This window comes from Phascolarctos cinereus, unplaced genomic scaffold (assembly GCF_003287225.1).
Source record: "Phascolarctos cinereus isolate Bilbo 61053 unplaced genomic scaffold, phaCin_HiC Scaffold_4;HRSCAF=312, whole genome shotgun sequence".
Lineage (NCBI taxonomy): Eukaryota > Metazoa > Chordata > Mammalia > Diprotodontia > Phascolarctidae > Phascolarctos > Phascolarctos cinereus.
In genome coordinates this window covers 249,038,119-249,056,668 of record NW_027555847.1, presented here as the reverse complement: position 1 = coordinate 249,056,668, position 18,550 = coordinate 249,038,119, and the positions used below count along the sequence as shown (strand labels likewise).

The following is an 18,550-nucleotide window of genomic DNA, read 5'->3' as shown; positions in this document are numbered from 1 at the left end:
AAGACGGACAGAGACAGCAAGACATGGAGAGACAGTGAAAGAGTGAGAGAAAGAACAAGAGAGGCAAAGACAGTAACAGAGACTGAGAGAAACATTTCCATTTTATCTTGAGATGCAGAGAGGGAAGAAAGTAGACAGTGAATCCCTTCAGAAATCACAAATGCAATGGAGATGCATTGAGATAATTCTCTTAAGCCAGTGTAAGTTACCATAAGCAAGAGAATTTATAGAAAGAGATCAATAATATAAGAGTAAATTGACCCTTAGGCCTAGTAGAGATAAGCCCTTGAGCCAAAAATAAGACAAGATCCAGGAAGGTGGGGATCTGTGTTACCATGTATACTTAATATGTAGTTCTCCTTTGGAGTCATTTCTTAAATCCAACTCACTTGCAAGTCAAGACATTGCCCTCCTGATGTCATTGGTTCTCTTCGAGAACAAAGAACAAATAACATTATTGGTGCTTTTACGCGGACTCTTTTCTATTAAATCTGCTACCAGGGTACCTATCCCCTGGAAAAAAAAAACCCACACCAGGGGATCTGTCTCTTACTTCTGATTTGATTCTTTATAATAATTTTTTTCCAAGAAATAAAGTTTTACTTTTTTTGGGTTTTTTTTGGAGGGGGGTTAGGCAATGGGGTTAAGTGACTTGCCCAGGGTCACACAGCTAGTAAGTGTCATGTGTCTAAGGCTGCATTTGAACTCAAGTCCTCCTGAATCCAGGGCCATCTAGCTGCCCCAGAAATAAAGTTTTATTGATAGAACTAGGGTAAACAAATTGAAATCTTCTAATGAATATTTTCCCACCAAACTGTACATTACTGGATATTTAAAATCCTAAACAAGTACTTTCTTCTCCCTCTGTAGGTCCCTACAACTCAAGTTGCTGTCTCTGTCTGTCTCTGCCTCTGTCTTTCTCTTTCTCTCTGTCTCTTTATGTCTGCCTGTCTGTCTCTCTCACTTACATATGTGTACATGCATGTGAGCGTGCACACACACACACACACACACACACACACACACACACACACACACCCATGGCTCCTATCAATCTTCATCTCCATTATGACAGTTCCAGGCTTCCTGCAGGTGTCATCAGTTTTTGCTGTCTCTCATTGTCCTTTTAAAATTTTCCTTACAGAAGCATCTCCAGTTGTGACTCTGTTTCTCTTCACATTGTCTTTTGACCAGGTGAAAGCCAAAGCCTTTTGCTGAGGCAAAATTTTAGCCATTGGGCAAAATCTTTTCTAGCCCAGAAGAGAAAACCTTTTGAATCTTTCCTGTCTGGCAGTTTTCCTTATGTAGAAGCTTCAGTTATTCTGTATCATACCAGGAGCTTCCTCTTATCTGGTCTTTTCCCACTTCTGATCTCTGATCACACAAAAACTAGCCCAGGGATCAAGGTTCCTATTGCTTTCCACCTTCAGGAGTCTGTGTCATCAATTTCAGCTTCAGATATGGTAACTATCAATGTTGATGTCCTTTCTCCCTCTGACAACTGAGAGGGGTATGTTTCACTCAAGGGGATACTTTGCACCTGTTCAGGAGCCAATAAAGCAAGTCTTTTGGGAAATTATGTGGAATTATTCTAGTCATGCAAGGCTGTCAATAATCCCTGCCAGTTACCAGTTTCACCCCAAGAGGAAGGCATTTACTCTCCTTCTCTGAGTATTTATTCCCTGGGTCCTCAAAGGCTTTGCCAGTTCTAGCAGGTTTTCTACTAAGATGGAAAAGCTTCCAGTTCAGGCCCAGTGACAGATTGTGTCCACGGAGGCCCAACCTAGCTAAATATGGAAAGATTTCCAACAGAAAGTGTGCTATAAGTATGAATTTTGTTGCATTTGACCCGTGGTAGGAGCAACTAAAAGGTGGAAGGATACTAGAAGTGACACGAGCCAAGAAGCAAGGAGGTAAACTGTAGGGCACAATCTATATTCTCTGGAGGGCATCTTATTGTGGAAGAAATGGCAGAAGTTGGACTTCGTTCTAGACTTCACAGGGTACTAGGAAGTCAATGCATCTTGTTCTCTCATCCACGAAAGCATAGCACAGTGACTTTTGGCATGGGTCAAGAAAGGACATGACTTAGTAAAAAATGGATTTGTATCAGCCCCATATGGTGGTGGATAATTATTAAAAAATGTAAGGATTGTGTTTGATGCAGAGGAAACTATTACTAACTCATGCCTCACACCTAGAGAAAAGAAGTCGTTGTGATTCATTTTCAAAGAGGATCGATGACATCATAGGCGATGTCTTGACTTGCACAAGAATTGGATTGAAGTGAGGCAGAGTTGCACAGAGTTGACAGCCTCAATCTCTCTCCCAGAATCATCAAAGTCCAGTGACAAGACAAAAATCAAGACGACCAGTGATGGCCCAGGATGCAGTGGATGACCTTGGGGTCTTTGAGCATTCCACGGTGCCTGTTTTAGCCACCTGGCTACATGGCTGTTGGAACAAATTGTTCTCATCTGCCTATTTTGCCAGGAGAAAGTCATCACATGCTTGGAGTAGACATCCTCCTAACTCACTGACAGGTTTGAGGCCTTTCAGTTACCTTCAACTTGGTTTACCTCATCTGCCGAGTCAGTTTTACCAGGATGTGGCCACTGTGCATGGAACCACAGGTGAGAGTTGGGTGAGAGGTGGATACCAAAGGTGGATGAGTAGCCCTGAAAGGGGATTGGTAAGCCCTCATATGGGAGGTGCCAGTCTTCCCTGTATTCATAGACTTTTTATGTCTGGAATGAGATAGGAAGGACACGAGCAACATCTTAATGGGGACAGATCATTTCATCTGGTATGCACAGATATATCCATCTGGGAACCAGCAAACTTCTAGAGCTGTTAAGGTGTTGTGGGAAAAGTATTTCTCTTTATTACTTCCCTTGCAAGATCCATTCTGATCAAGGTAGAGACTTTTTTTTAACATGTGAAATCATGCAAAACGTGTTTTCACATTAGCCATGTTGCCCCTCGAAAAAGAAAAAAGTGAAAAAATTATGCTTCAGTTTGCACTCAGAGTTCATCAGTTCTCCCTTGGAAGGGGGGGGGTAGCATTTTTCATAGTGAATCCTTTGAAATTGCCTTGAATTGTTGTATTAATTAGAGTAACTTAGTCTTTTACAATTGATCTTCATTACCATATTGCTTACTACTATAAACAATGATCTCCTGGTTCTGCTCACTTCATTCTGCATCAGTTCATATAGTTCTTCCCAGGTTTTTCTGAAACTGTCCTGCTTGTCATAAGGTAGAGATTTTGAAAGCAAACTACTAAAGGAGATGTTGCCATTGGCAGGAATCAAGAAATTGGGACCTATATCTCAAGGAGAACCACGACCTTACTGTTCCAGCCAATGCTATTAAAAATGCTGATAAACTGAGCAGAAATCTTAGTGGAACGAATAGGCAGCATTTCTAGAAAATACATAGCAAGAATGAGGCCACAAGCTTTACATAAAGCCTGCTGTTTGGCCAGTAGACATGTTTGCCTATTGACTTGTGCTCTGGAGTCTCAGAAGATGGAGAAGATGAGGGACTCACAAACAGTAAATCTCTCACCTGAGAGAACAGCTAGCTGTGGCTTCAGCTCAGAAAAGCTCTGATAGAAACATGATGGCATGATGCCTGAGTTTACTGTCAAGATCTTCAGAAAAAGAGGCCAATAGATAAATGGTCAAAGGATATGAACAGGCAGATCTCAAAAGAATAAAGGCAAGCTGTCAACCACCACGTGAAAAAATGTTTGAAATCACTAATAATGAGAGAAATATAAGTCAAAACAACTCTGAGGTTCCACCGCACACCCATCATATTGGCAAAGATGATGGAAGAGGAAAATGACAATTCTCAGAGGGGCTATGGATGGACAGAATACTAATAAATCAGTGTTGGAGCTGTGAATTGTTCTTGTCATTTTGAAAAACAATTTAGAACTGTACCTCCAAAGTCAATTAACCGTGCATACTCTTTGACCCTGCAATACCTCTTTTAGTGTATCCCCCCAAATAGTTCAAAGAGAGAAAGGACCCATAGTTAAAAAACATTCATAGCAGCACTTTTTGTTGTGTCAAAGGCTTGAAAACTAAGGTCACAATTGCTTTCAGTTTTGTGAGATTTAAATATTAGCCTTCCAACAGATCATGAGTAGTTATAAGTTAAGTTACTCAATCCTGTTAATGCTCTCTGTGAGTCTTTACTGTTTAATATTTCTTTTTGTGTGTAGGAATAAATTATCTGTCTCATACCTAATTCACATCATAAACTGGAAACCTCTTTTACTCATTCTTTTTGGGGAAACCTAGTCTTGATCAAAATCACAAGGTCACTTATTGGACGTGTCCATCTTGAGGTTGCTGCTTGATCATCTACTCAGGAAAGGAGACACAAAAGAAGCAGCCAAAGCCCAGGTTCAGACTTGCCTAGGCAGAACATGTACTCCAGGTGCCATGGACTCATGGCTAAATGAAGGCCAGGGTGGGGAAAATGGGTTACCCTTCTCCACCCAACTCTCTGGACTGCTGCCAGCTTTTATATCAGATACATGAGGTTACACTGACATACTGCTGCTGGTTCCTTGTCCTTTCCCTAGGTTACATTAATACATCCTTGCTGGCTCCCAGTTTGGGGCTAAAGTTTCACTGACACACTTCTGCCAGTTTCCAGTACACACCCAACCACTCTGAGTTTCTGATCACCTAGAGTTTCCTCATCCATGTATCCACGTCTTCTCGCTCTCAGGTACAACAGAGTCCCCTGACTGTGATGAGTCTCTGTCAGCAAGTTTCCATCTTGTTTCCTTCCCTCATGCTGGTTTATCTGACAGGGCCCCTTCCAGATTGTCTTTTTGTACAATCCTGGTCTGAATAAACTCTAATAGGATTTCTTGAACATTCTTGAGTATAATGCTATTTTTAGGTCTTTGCTGGAGTTTATGAGAGAGAGCTCTGTGGACCTGTGACTGTTTGCTCCACCATCTTAACCAGATGTCCCAGCTTGCTTGTTTCCTCCCTGTTACCTTCAGTTTAGCCAGTGATTCTAACCCTGCTTATGAACAGGTTGTGTGGGGGGAGAATAAAGAAACACACCTTTCCCAGCAAAGAAAGGCATGGACGTTGGACTAGTAGTGAAACTAGAAAGAGTATTAGAGTTTTCGTTTGTTTGTTTGTTTTGTGTTTTTGTTGTTAAATATTTGCTAGTGGTTCCCAAACTGGAGGACTCCATGAGCACATGCAATTGGGCTAAGTAACATTTCCATAGCAACCCAGAAAATCTCCGAGTGACTAACCTTGCTGAACAGCTCTCCCTAGTGGTTATGAGAATCACTAGGGCAACTGCATAGGTTTGCTTAGCGTCCTCTGGTTTGGCTATCCATATCTACACGGAGTTGGAATCCAAGTCAGTGCTGGAATTTGTGTAGTTTCTCACTGTCTTTGGACTTTTCCACTCTCCCTGGTAGAAGGCTTGGGTATGAGCACACACACACACACACACACACACACACACACACACACATTCTAGATTGTAATGACAGTACCATGCCTTTCTCCATCTCATTGTGTAGGGTTATCAGGTTAACATGTTCAGGCTCTGTCAGAGGAATGACTGGACTTTTCTTCTCAGTACGTTTTTCCTGAGAGTTGGGTTGGAGACTTTCTAGGAGCACACTGTGAGTCCTATGCAAGTTCACAAATGCTTAACAAAAAACACAAGTATGTTCTCCAGCTCAGCTCCCATAGAGCAAACACACCTTTGACTCTACTAGAAAAGATGTCTTTCTGTATTCTTTCACCCACCCCTAACCCCACAAGCTGGGCATAATAATTAAGCAGGGTCAGAATCACTGGCCAATGGGTTTTATGATAGACAAATACAATCTAGATCAAAAGTCTAACAACCAAACAGGTTTACATACCCCAGAAAGGAGACAAGCAGGTTTGCTAGGAGGTAAAAGGGTTCACAGACACCTGTGAAGTAAGAAGGGAACCAAACCAGGTTTGGTTCCTATGACTGTCTCTTCCAATACCCTCCAGGGGCTTCAGACCACTGACTCTGCGTAGTTCCTCTTGGCTGATGCCCAGTGGGAATACAGAGTCAGTCTCCTCCCCAGGGGAGTCCAAGATCTCAACAGCATTTCTTTCTCCTGGACTGGTTTGATCCACTACAGTTGCTGATGGCTCCTCCTGGGACGTCTTCCTGAAATCTTTTCACAAATGCCAGATTGGTGCACTCAGGCCTGGCCCAGAATCACTGCAGCCCAGGGGGAATCCTAAGGAGGGAATTACCTGACCTATAGATAGAACACTTAGATAAATTACAAAATATTCATATCCTGCTCACTAGGCATTCACTAACTCTACCATGTATCGCTCCATCTCAAAGTGCCAGGATATCAGGCTACTACATATTTGGGTTGTATCAGAAAGGGTGCCTGGCAATTCCAGAAACAATGAAAGCAGGTTACACCATTCTGCAGAGGAGGTTTTGGAGGAATATCATCAAATATTCAATGAAGAAACATCAAGATTCTATGCTACGCTGTACCTTCTAATTTTGGGCACCCTGCAAAAAAGGTCTGCCCATCTGACCCCAGTCATGCCTTGAGGATACAACACACTTCAAGTATTAATTATATCAGAGAGAGTAGTAGATTGGGAGTCAAGATCCCTGGCTCTGAGTAACTTGCTGTACTACTTTGGGCAAGTAACTCCCTCTTTGGGCTCTCCATTTTCTGCTCAATAAAAGAAATTTAGTGAATTACTGAACTTTAAGGTAAGACCTGGAGCAAGGACAAAGACTCTGAAAAGGGAGAGAATCTGGACTAGGGATTTACACATTTTGGTGTTTTTCCTTTTTTTAAATTTTGTGAAAATCAAAGCTTTAAGGTAAGAGACTGGGACCAGATGCCCTTCTGCAGCTGTCAGCTAGAAAAAGACAAAGCTTCTTCACTGACTAAGTGGCTCTTGCAATGAACTGATGGTGAAATCTTTGTTAAGCATATGCCTCTCCTAGCTTTGCAACTTATTACCTGTGTAACCTCGGGCAAGTCACCTAACCTTTCCCTTGTCCATAAAATGAGGAGATTGGATTAGACCAAAGGACCATGGGATCATAGGCTAGAGGTGTTTGGGCCTTTTCAAGCCAAAAGGGATCTTAGATGTTCCTTCTGGCCCAAAATCTCAGAATTCAAGCTCCTTGGGGGCAAGAACCATTTTATTTTTGGTTTTGTATCCCCAGAACCTAACACAGTGACTGGCACATAGTAGGTACTTAATAAATGTTTGCTGATTGATTGACTGATTGATTGGTTGACTCTATGTCCTACGTATTGTGGAGAAAGGTTTCAGACCCCAAGGGATCTGCAGATACTAGTCTCATTCCTTCTGACCTGGTGGTGAAAGTATTACACACACACACACACACACACACACACACACACACTCTCACACAGAGGCTTAGACACACAGACACCTGTAAAGACTTGCATATACAAAGACACACATATACATAGATGTGCGTGCACACACACACACATATACACTCGAATATACCATCACACAGCTCAAAACAGTCCCTGGTCCAATAAATAAAGTTTAATCAGAGGTCCAATTGCATCAGCAAATGTTACTTCACTTAGCTTACCCCACTGTCCAATAAGACTAGAGCCCTTCCCAAGGTCCCCCCTCCCAATACGAATAGCAATCTCTGATGAATCTGCAGCAACTTGTTTTCCTTCTTACTTAATCCTGACAGATATGTCACTGAAAGAGAAAAGAAAGATTTCATAAGGCTGGCTTTACAGCCTTGGTTTTCTTTAATTATATTTTAAAAAATACTTTCAAATATAACATTCATGCAGTCAGAACGATTAACTACCAGTTCTAGCTCTGGGAGGAAGATCAATTAAAATAAGCCACAGATTTGAGGTTACCAGGGGGACCTTGGGGAGACACCCTGAACTTTAGGACACAAAGAAGCAACAGGAGAGGCCACCACTGGGAACAGGGTCTGGGAGAGGATTTCTTCCTATTTTAACTAATTATCCTTGACAACTAAGTACGAAGTTGAGTTGGTTCTACCTGCTGAAGGCCTTCAGTCTGTGCCTTCTAGATTTCAGCACTCTGGGGCAAAGATCTCATCACCCCACCTAGCCATGGTTCTGTGTACAGATAGCTTTGCTAAATATTTACAGCTAGACTCTGTCTAAAAGAAGTATTGAACTCAGAATTAAGAAAAGGTATTTGTGCATCGTGGGCAAGGTTAGAACATTTTGCCCTCTTGTGTTTGAAAATTATGCCTCCTATGTTCTATTACCCACTTGAAGCTTCATCCTTTCTCTGAAAAATGTGGCTTAGATTTATCACAAAAGAAATACCCAAGAGCCAGGGAAAGCAGAATATTACGGCATTAAAAATTATATGTATTTCTATTAAAGTGTACCTTTTTTGTGCCTCTAGTTTGAGCCTTAAGCAGCTGCTTATCTTCTATTTTGCCTACACACACACACACAGTGTCTGCTCTGTGGAACCCCACCCCCAACCCTTTTCTCCTCCTTCTTTCTGTCCTTTAATCATTGAGTTCTCAGAGTAGCTCTGTGCTGTAGAGACACTGCAGGGGTACTGTTATTCCCATTTCACAAAGGAAAGATTGAGACCAATAAGCTAAACATCCCCTAATGAGTCAGCAGTAGACATGAACTGGATTCATTTCTTCTGATACCTCAGGTTCTACCATCACCTTTGTTTCCCAATATTACAATTCCAGATGCTCAAGGTTATGCTCCTGGAAATTCTGACGTGCTCACAGACTGTCCTCCCACCTAACCCCATTCCTAAGTTCACCTGCTCAGTCATGCACACCAGCTCTCTCTCTCTCTCTCTCTCTCTCTCTCTCTCTCTCTCTCTCTCTCTCTCTCTCTCACACACACACACACACACACACACACACACACATACACACACACACACACACACACACACACACAAGAACTGGTGAGAATAAGGAAACCTACATGGGAGGCAGATGAAGTATTGATCCTCTCAGCTCCTCCAATCCCAGACAGAGGGGGGCTGATTGTCTAAAGCCTCTTTCTCCATAGAGCCCAGATCCCCCCCATTTGCTCCATCTTGGCTCAGAGGAGCTTATCACCAATGACTTTCTCGACAGCAATCGATAGAAAACATTTTATCTCCTTCCCTGGCTACAGGATCCTCAGAGTGGAGCTGATTTCTGTTACTATGGTGACCTCTTCTGGGCTTTATTGAATCTCTCTCTCTCTCTCTCTCTCTCTCTCTCTCTCTCTCTCTCTCTCTCTCTCTCTCTCTCTCTCTCTCTCTCTCTCTCCTTCCCTCCCCCTTTTCCCCTCTTCAGTTGTGCCCAGGCATCTGTTGCTAGTGGTTTCTTGCTCTACATGTTTAAGAGAAGCAAAAGCCAGACGCTTGTGATTGCTCATCCCCTTATTCCTGTTCATCTGATGGCCTGGGTGGCAGGGCATCCTCTCTCTCTCAACAAGACAACTCTACCCCATCTCACCAGAGAAAATGTGAACCTAAATAGAATTATCTGAAATCTCCCCCCTGAATCTCTAGTGCAAATTCAATCTCTCCCCAGGGAACAGCTTTGGAAGTCAAAAGCTAGGAAGAAGATGGGTTCTGTAGGAACCTGTAAAACTACTTTGGAATCTTCCCTGACCTTGGAGAAGAATCACTCCCAGCTTCTACCCTATTTCCTTCAAATAGCAGCTGACCAGGGATCTAAGTGGCAATTTGCAAGTTAAGGCCAAAAGAAAGACAGCTCCAGCTCTCTAGAAGGAAGAGACATCCTTAGAAGTATGGGGCTTCTACTGATTAGTACAATATTTTTACCAATAAAAGCTTTATGCATCCAAACCTTTTTATGTTTTTATCATTTTGAATGGGAATTCCCTTTAAAATGAATTTTAGTCCCTCACAACTTGACTCTAACCCACCTTCCAACCTAAGTCTATATCACTCCCTTTCACACACTCCTTGGTCTAGCCAAAATAGCCTTGCTATTCCTCATACACATTATGTTCCATGTTCCTAGTGCCTGGAATGTACCCCCTCCTCATTTATGCCTCTTAGAAGCCCTAGTTCCTTTCAAAGCTCAGCTTGGATTACACCTCCTACTTTAGGTACTTCCTGATCTCCTCAGTGCCCCATACTCCATTACCTTTCCCCAGAAATGTCATTACTCAGATACAGGAGAACCAAAGTCTAGAAGTGTTCAGGTTGATTAGGAAGCTGCAGGTCTAGTTTGTCGGGACACATCAACAGGGATCACCTAACAATATTACTCAGTTGAGGACACTGGATTTGAGGTGATCAGAAGGCAAAACAAGGTGCTGACCAGATGCAAATCAGATACAGGTAGACCTGAGCTGGCCAAAGGACACGATAAGTCCCAGATGTGCTCAGTGAAAAGCCTAGAATCCAATCTATAACTCCAGTGTTTTTTTGTTTTCCTCCCTGGAATGTTGCCCTGGGAAACCTCAGCTCCCCTTTACTCATCTTATCATTTCACTTCCTGTTCCTCCTATGACCAGTGGGAATAGGGGTGTTGAAGGAAAAAAAGATATTTGTCCCTTTGACTATAGCCATTCCATATAGCCTACATTTGGAATCTTTAGTCTCATTAATGTTCACTTGTATTTCTATGTAACTTAAATCAGCTATTAAACTAAATGGTTATTTACCATGATTTTTTTTCCCTCAAAATCTGAGTAAGTGGTTTGAGATTTGAGAGAACAAATTAACACAAAGGGAAAGTGATTTTCCCCAGTAGCACTTAGGTTGGGGGCATGAATGAGAGCAAGAGAAAGAGAAAGAGACAGAGATTCTGGAAATTTAGTAATATACCTATGCAGTTGGGTTTGGAATTGAGAGTATGAGGCAACAAACTTTTAGTGTCTACCCCATGGAGCATGAGAGGGACCTCTCTGGCTATTTCTAGGGACCCATGCTTAGCACTGAAGGACGTGGTGCTTTGGACTAACAAAAGTATCCTTTAGACCCTGTGATGGCAGCAGAGGAAGGGGAATACATCAAAAGAGATTGGACATTAAGTCAGGAAGACTTGCCCACTCAGTAGATTTTAAATGTAGAGATAATTTCTACTCTTGTTCTCTTTTTTCTGTCTTCAGAACATGTTGTGGGGAACTCTCTCTCATAATGAGTAAGGAGGTTCCTCTCTCTCCTGGCATTTATGGCAGCTGCTTGCACACAGTAACAAGAGCATATGCTAGTCTAGGTGATCCTAAGTTGGGGTCTCAAGCCCCTGGCTACCTTTTCTTCTTTGTGTTTCTTTCCTTGAACATAGTTGACCAAACAGAGATATTTAGATGGACATTTCCAGTCTAGAAGGCAATCTATGGTAGAAGTGAAAAGAGCAGAGAAAAAAAAAAGCCTTAACAGTATTTAGAGGCTAGACTGCTCCACAACTGAACCTAGTATCTATTGCTAAAGGGCTCATGAGACACATAAATTCCTAACTGGCCCCAGGACTAGGGTTGCATTAAAGGTGACAAAGCCAAGAGTAGCTTCCCCACTTAGTAAGTAGCCTATAAAAGGAGCTTGAAGAGAAATGAATCTACCTCTCTCACTTCTACTCTTTGGGAATCTGTCAGTCTCTCCTTTGAACTTCCAGCCATTGGGAAAAGGGAACCCTCCCCACCCTCCCCCTAATGGCAAAAGCAGTGATAACCCACAGCTCAAAATATGGCAGCAAGTTGACATAGGTGAGCCTGAGATCCTGGCTGCCTTCCTTCTGTCTTTCTGTTTCTTCCCTGACCACAGGTCTGTGACTGGCAATCAGCTATTCTGAGAGATGGACATTTCCAGACTTGGCTGCTAGAGGTTTATACAGCATATACACTGTTTCTCAAAGGAGGAGATGACCACCATGAGGATTAACCTGTACCTGCAAGAACTACAGAGCTATGACTGGCTTACTATCTTCTCGCCCATTAGAATGTGAACTCCTTGGGTGCAAGGGCTATTTGTACCTCTGATTGTATCCCTAGAGTTTAGCAGTGTCTCCAACACAGCAGGCAATTGATAAATACTTAACTGACTGGCTGCCAAACATTGTTCTAGAGACACAGCTGTCCCTGTCCTCAAGGAGATCATATTCTATTGGACATATACATTCAGAGACAGTTAGTCTTGGACTTGGCCTAACTCAACCACCTGAGATACTTTAAATGTAAACCACGCTACTGATAATACGTCAGAATGTGTCTGGCCTCTAGAAATGAGAGTAGGGGAAGGGGACTAGAAGGGCATAGAAGGACTACAAGTGGTAGGAGTTCAGGTTATTCTGTAGAAAATTAGGTCATATCTGTTATTGTTTATAATGATCATAAGAGAGTCAAGTCTTAGGGAATTCAATAATTTTTCTTTCACCTCTAAAACCCTGGCCTGAGTGGGTGAAAAGGTCAGCCAGAGAGGACCAAGGATTATGTAGATTGAGGACGTTTCACATATCAGATCTCTCAGATCTTAATCCTTACGTTGTCTTTTCTGGGGCTCCTTCCTCCAGTAGTTAAGTAAGCATCCTATAGACTTTGCTTTGGGAAAAACAGTGGCATAATCTAGATTCATACTCAGGAAACTGAATTCCCCAGGGCAGCAACCTGATCCCTGAATCTTCTCTGCTCCTTTTCAACACATGGTTTATCCAGTGCTTATGGTTCTGTCAACCCCTTTGAGGGGCTTTAAGAAGAAAAAAAAAAAAGCATAGGCCTGAGCAGGGAGTCTGGGCTCAGAGCTGAGTAGACCTGAAAATTTTAGAGAGTCAGGGAGTCAAAAGATATTCTCTTCTCAGCCACAATCACAGACTGAAAATGCCCAAGTTTGATGGATAATCTACCAGGCAAATAAGTGAAATTATGCATCATCAGGTATCTAAGACAAGATTGCTGTTCATCAGCCTTCTTGAGTCAAGGGGCTTCTTTGGCCTTAGCAATTTCTGCCCCGTCTCCAAACCATCTTGCTCAGCCTAATCTTACTTCAATGCTACTTTATCAATCACTTCAAAGCTTAAATCTTTCAGTGGCTCCCCATTTCTAACTTCAGCAATTTTACAATCCTCAGCCTGGCATTCAAGCCTCTTTACAATGTCTCATCCTGCCTCAAATACCCAAATGTATCTATGATCACATCCATTTGGATGTCACCTTCAATGCTGCAAATCACAAGACACCCCATACCTGCCCATTCTACAAGATTCTTGTCCATGGCCTCCTATGAGTTCATCCCAGAGGGTCCAATCAACATGTCAGAGGCTTTCCTTGCTTTCCTCTTGATACCCCAAGGGTACCAAGACAGCACTCCAAATTTCCATCTGTTATTTCTCACTCTCATATGACCAGCCCATCTTCTTCTCTTTCAGTCACACCTTTGTCTCATGATAGCCAATATTCTTTTTTTAAGTCCCTCATTTGTTACATGTTGCACCCTTCCCAGATTGTGGGAAGCTCATACTGCTCAAGAAAGCCAACTATTAAATTTCCAATGGGAGCAGGCTTGATTTATTTTTTTGTTGTCTTTTCTCTTTTTTTGTGTACCCAGAACTTGTACCAGTTGTGTACCAGTGCTTGGTATATAGTAGGTGCTTAATAAATGTTTATTGAATACTGAATGAATGAATGAAAACAATAAAGAAAATGTTAATAATGCAGATTAAACTTAAAAGTGCATAATTTTTTTTCCCTAGAACTAGTTGTTAAATATTTATGGCGTACCACTATACCCTTCTTCTATTCACTGTGCTTAGCTCCATTGTCCTCTGCATGATACTCATATCCAATTTTCCATTGATCTGTGTGATACTCATTTTTAATCCGTGTCTTACAGCCAAAAGACTATTGATATTAAAAAGATGAGCTTTTGTTTCTGGTGGAAATCTTGTATCATTAAAGATGCTTTGAAATTTCCTGAAGGCAGTCTAGCCTGCCTTCCTACTTTCCTTTTAGTTATGGTTCCAATTCATTTTCCTGTCCATTACAGATAGATATATCGATAGATGTGCTCTACAGGCTGTCCATTCATCTTTGTGTTATAATCTAGGGAATAAACATTTTTCATCCACTTGGTTTTTCCTATATAGATAGTCAGACCAAATGCTTTTAAGTGGTTGAGTAGCACTGAAGGATCACTTCACAAGGTATTTAAAGAATAGGGATATAGCAGAGGTGTGAAAAAAAACCCTCAGATTTTACTAATGTTTTTTTTAAGTGATCAAGGGAACACTGGCAACTAACATCAGATACTAACTTATCTGCCTACATTTCCATCTACATAAAATTTTTTTGAGAATCATCAATACATGTATAAAGGACATTTTCTAGGAGACAGATTTTTGCAAGTGATATTCCACAGAGGAACACATTTTTACCACTCCACAACTGACTGAAAGATGTAAAGATGACAAGATTGCACCATGCTATTCCTTTGCTGATTTGAAAAAGCATTTAATTTGGTAGAGGAAATATAGACTTTCTTCCAACAAGGTATTATCTATCCCTACATCAAAATCATTCAAGATTCTCTGACAGATACAATAGCAGAAATGATCTTATGCAACAATCCTATGATCATAAATGAAGCGTAGGCCAGGGACACATATATTAACCAAAGGTGTTCACCAGTGTTATAGATGAGAACCAGCACAGAGTCCAAACCAAAGACGGAATCTCTATGGATAGTTAGGTCTGTTAGATGCCTATTTGAAGATAACTTCATACTGGTTGCATCAAGCTCCTCGACACTGCAGAGTTTCTTGGAAGAGATCTGCAACTATTCAAAAGAGTTTGGCAACCTACCTGCCTATATAGCCTTATTTCCCAAATCCTAATTGTGCTGCAAAGTCTCAGGGTTTTCTTTCCTCCTTCAGTGTTCTAGTGCTTTTTCTTTCTATCTTCCATTCTGCCTGTTCAAACTGTATTCATTCTCAATTCTAGTCAAATGTCTTCTCTTCCAGAAAGCCTTCCTTGATCACTTCAACCAGATATGATCTTTTATCTCTGAATTCCTAAGATCCCTTGTACCTCTCTTGACAGCACTTAATAAATTCCACCTTGGTATTATAGTAATTGGCATACATTTGAACTCTTGTAGTCTAGACTACAAACTCCTTGAGAACAAGGACTAGGTCTCATTCATCCTTGCATCATGCCCCACAGCACCTAGCACAAGGTCTTGCACATAAGCCATTTAATAAATATTTGCTAAATTAATGAATGATTAGCTTGGTCTCTTTATTGACCCCCACACAAAGCACACTCATTCTAACCTCTAAGAATTTACTCATGCAATTTCCCTTTTCCCAAAATGCCCCTCTCCAAACCATATCCAGCTAGAATCCTACCTTCTTTAGGAAGCTTTCCTGAATGATTTTGGCTTCCCTTGTTTCCCTGTCCTCTAAATTCCTATAGCATTTGCTATCTATACCGCACAATCCAAATACTTAATTACTTATCATCTTGTGTTGTTTGCTTTTGGTTTATATGTTCTACTTTTGTCCCTCCAACCACTCTGTGATATCCCTAAAGGAAAGGACCTGAGAAATATTTCCTCTGTTATCCTTACTTCATCCCTCACCCCACAATGTCCCCCCCTTCATCAAGCTCAGGACTGAGTAGGTACTCACTATAGACTTGTCAAGTGATTGAATTTTTTAAGCCTAGAGCAGGAGTGGGGAATCTTCAGCCTCAAGGCCAAGTGTGGCCACATGTGGACTTCAGAGAACCCAGCAGCTACTTCCTGAAAGTTTATTGTGCCAGCCATTATGTCCTAACTCACAATACCCATAATCAACTACCCTCCCGAGAGATTTCAAGTAGCATGAAAAAGAAAGATCAATCAATAAACATTTATTAAATAAATAAACACATTCTTATGATGTGCTAGGCACTGTGATAATTACTGGGGCTACAAAGTGAAAAATGAAATAGTCTTTAACTTCAAGAAGCTTATATTCTGATGAGGGAGATGATATGTACAAATGTAAGCATATGCATAATATATACAAAAATGAACTGAAAGAAAAAAAAAGAATGGGTGTGCTAGATAGTCAGCTCTAACCAGCTAAGTGATTGTTAAATTTTTGTGCATTTACACTTCAGAAATTGGCAATTACCACAAAACAGGGCTTGATTTAACTTTTTTGTTGATTGTTTAGACTTAGGAAAATTTTAATAAAGCAAATTAAATTTTTAAAAGATGAACTGAAGAATTTTTTGGGGAGGAAGGCACTCCCTCTGGGGAGCTGGGGGGAGCTGGGAAAGAAAAATTTCATTTAGAAAGTGACACAAGGTGAGTCATAAAGGAAACTAGGGTTTCCAGAGAGAAGGAAGTACATTCCAGGCATGAGAGATAGCCAGTATAAGGACACAGAGATAGGAAAAGGAGCATCTTATTTGTGAATGGTCAGTATGGTTAGATTAGAGAGTGTGGTAGGGAATAATGTAAAAAAGGGGGCAGCTAGGTGGCATCATAGTGTACACAGTACCTGGCCTGGAATTAGGAAGATTCGTCTTACTGTGTTCAAATCTGACCTCAGACACTTTACAGCTGGGCAAGTCATTTAACCCTGTTTGCCTCAGTTCCTCCTCTCTGAAATGAGCTGGAAAAGGAAATGCGAACCACTCCAGTATCTCTGCCAAGAAATGGGGTTCTGAAGAGTCGGACATGACTGAACAGTAACAACAAATGGAAAGAAGAATGGAAGGCGGAAGGGATCATATTGTGAAAAGCTTCACGTGGCAGGTAGAGGGGTTTATGTATGTGAACCTAATGGTAATGAGGAGACATTGAAGTTTATTGAGAAGAAGAGTGATATCATAATAACTGTGGATTTTCCTTGGTTGCTGTATGGGAGATTGATTGGAGTGGGAAGAGCCTTGAGGTAGGGAGACCAAATAGTAAGCTATTTCAATAGTCTAGATGAGAGGTATTAAGGAACTAAACTATGGTAATGGCTGTGTGAGTGGACAGGAAGGGACATATGCAAGTGATGGAGATATAGAAATGACAAGACTTGGCACTTAATTGGATATGTAGAGTGAATAGGAGTAAGAGGATGGAGTTTTGAACACAGAGGTTTTGAACCTGGGTAACTTGAAGGAATGCAACATCCTTGACAGTAACAGAGAAGCTGTTAGCTGGATATGGTTTGGAGAGGGAGGGCATTCCAGGAAAGGGGGAATCGAATGAGTGAGTTCTTAGAGGTTAGAATGAATACGCTTCATGTAGTGGGAAATAAAGAGACCGTTAGTCATTCATTAATTGAACAAATATTTATCAAATGACTTACATGCTAGACTCTGTGCTAGGTGCTGTGGGGCACAATTCAAGGATGAATAAGATCTAGCTCTTGTCCTCAAGGAGCTTGTAGTCTAAACTACAAGCGATCAAACAGAAGTCTGGAAGAGTGGTGGATTTGGGAAGAAAGATAATGAATTTTGTTTTGGTCACTTAGAATCTGAGAGCCCCATACGACAGCCACTTTGAAATATCCAATAAACAGCTGGTGGTTTGGGATTAGCACTCAGGAAAAAAGACTAGTACTAGTCTATAGATCTGGGAGGCATCAGCATTAATATGATAATTGAACAAAAAGGTGCTGATATGGACACCAAGTAAGAAAGTATAAAGAGAAAAAAGAAGGTATAGGACAGAGCTTTAGATTCCTGTCCCAGTTAGTGGGCATGACACAGATAATGGATCAACAAAAGTGACTAAGAAAGTGCAGTCACCCAGGTACGAGAATCAGGAGAAAGCAAGGTCATGAAAACCCAGAAAGAAGAAAGTATTAAAAAGGAAAGGGTAGTCAACAGCATTAAATGCTTCAGTGAAGTCAAGAAGGATGAGGATTGAGAAGAAGCTGTTGGATTTGGCAAATAAGAGATCATTGCTAACTTTGGAGAGAGCAATTTCAGTTGAATGATGGGGTCAGAATTCAGATTTTGTGAAGTTTAGAGGAAAGTAAGAGGAAACAAATGTAAGTAGAGATATCAGTTGTAGCTTCAATGTAGATGTTGACTTTTTCATGGATTTTGAAGGAAACTGAAGATTAGAGAGGAAGGATGATAGTAGTGAGCAATTTCCAACACAGGACAGGAGGGATTTGAATCAAGGGCAGATGTAGAGGGATTGGCCTTGCTGAAGTGAAGGAATACCTCATTATCAGAGTAAAGGAAAATGGTAGGAGATGATATCAAGAGCTTGTAAGGTGAGGAGGGAAGAAGGAACCTCCAATGAATGAACTTAATTTTTTCAGTAAAATAGGTGAAGACCTCAACTAAGACAGTAGGAGAGGGAGGCTTGGAGAGAAAAGAGGAAGTTTAGAACAGCTCATATGTAAAGTGGGATAGAAAATAATTTACAGAGGTACAAAAGAAGAGTCAGTCGAGATTAGAAAACGTACACTTGTAGTAGAGCCAGTCAGCACTGTTGGCTGAGTTCTTCCAGCTCCATTCAGCAGCTCATAAATAGGAGCATAAAAGCCTGATGGTGGGAGC

General features: G+C 41.3%; 1 pseudogene; it reads right to left on the bottom strand.

Annotated features, from left to right (window-relative positions):
- LOC110194818 (R3H domain-containing protein 2-like) overlaps positions 1-13,265 on the bottom strand; it is an 85,501-nt pseudogene extending 72,236 nt beyond the window's left edge.
- Positions 13,266-18,550: the final 5,285 nt, after the last annotated feature.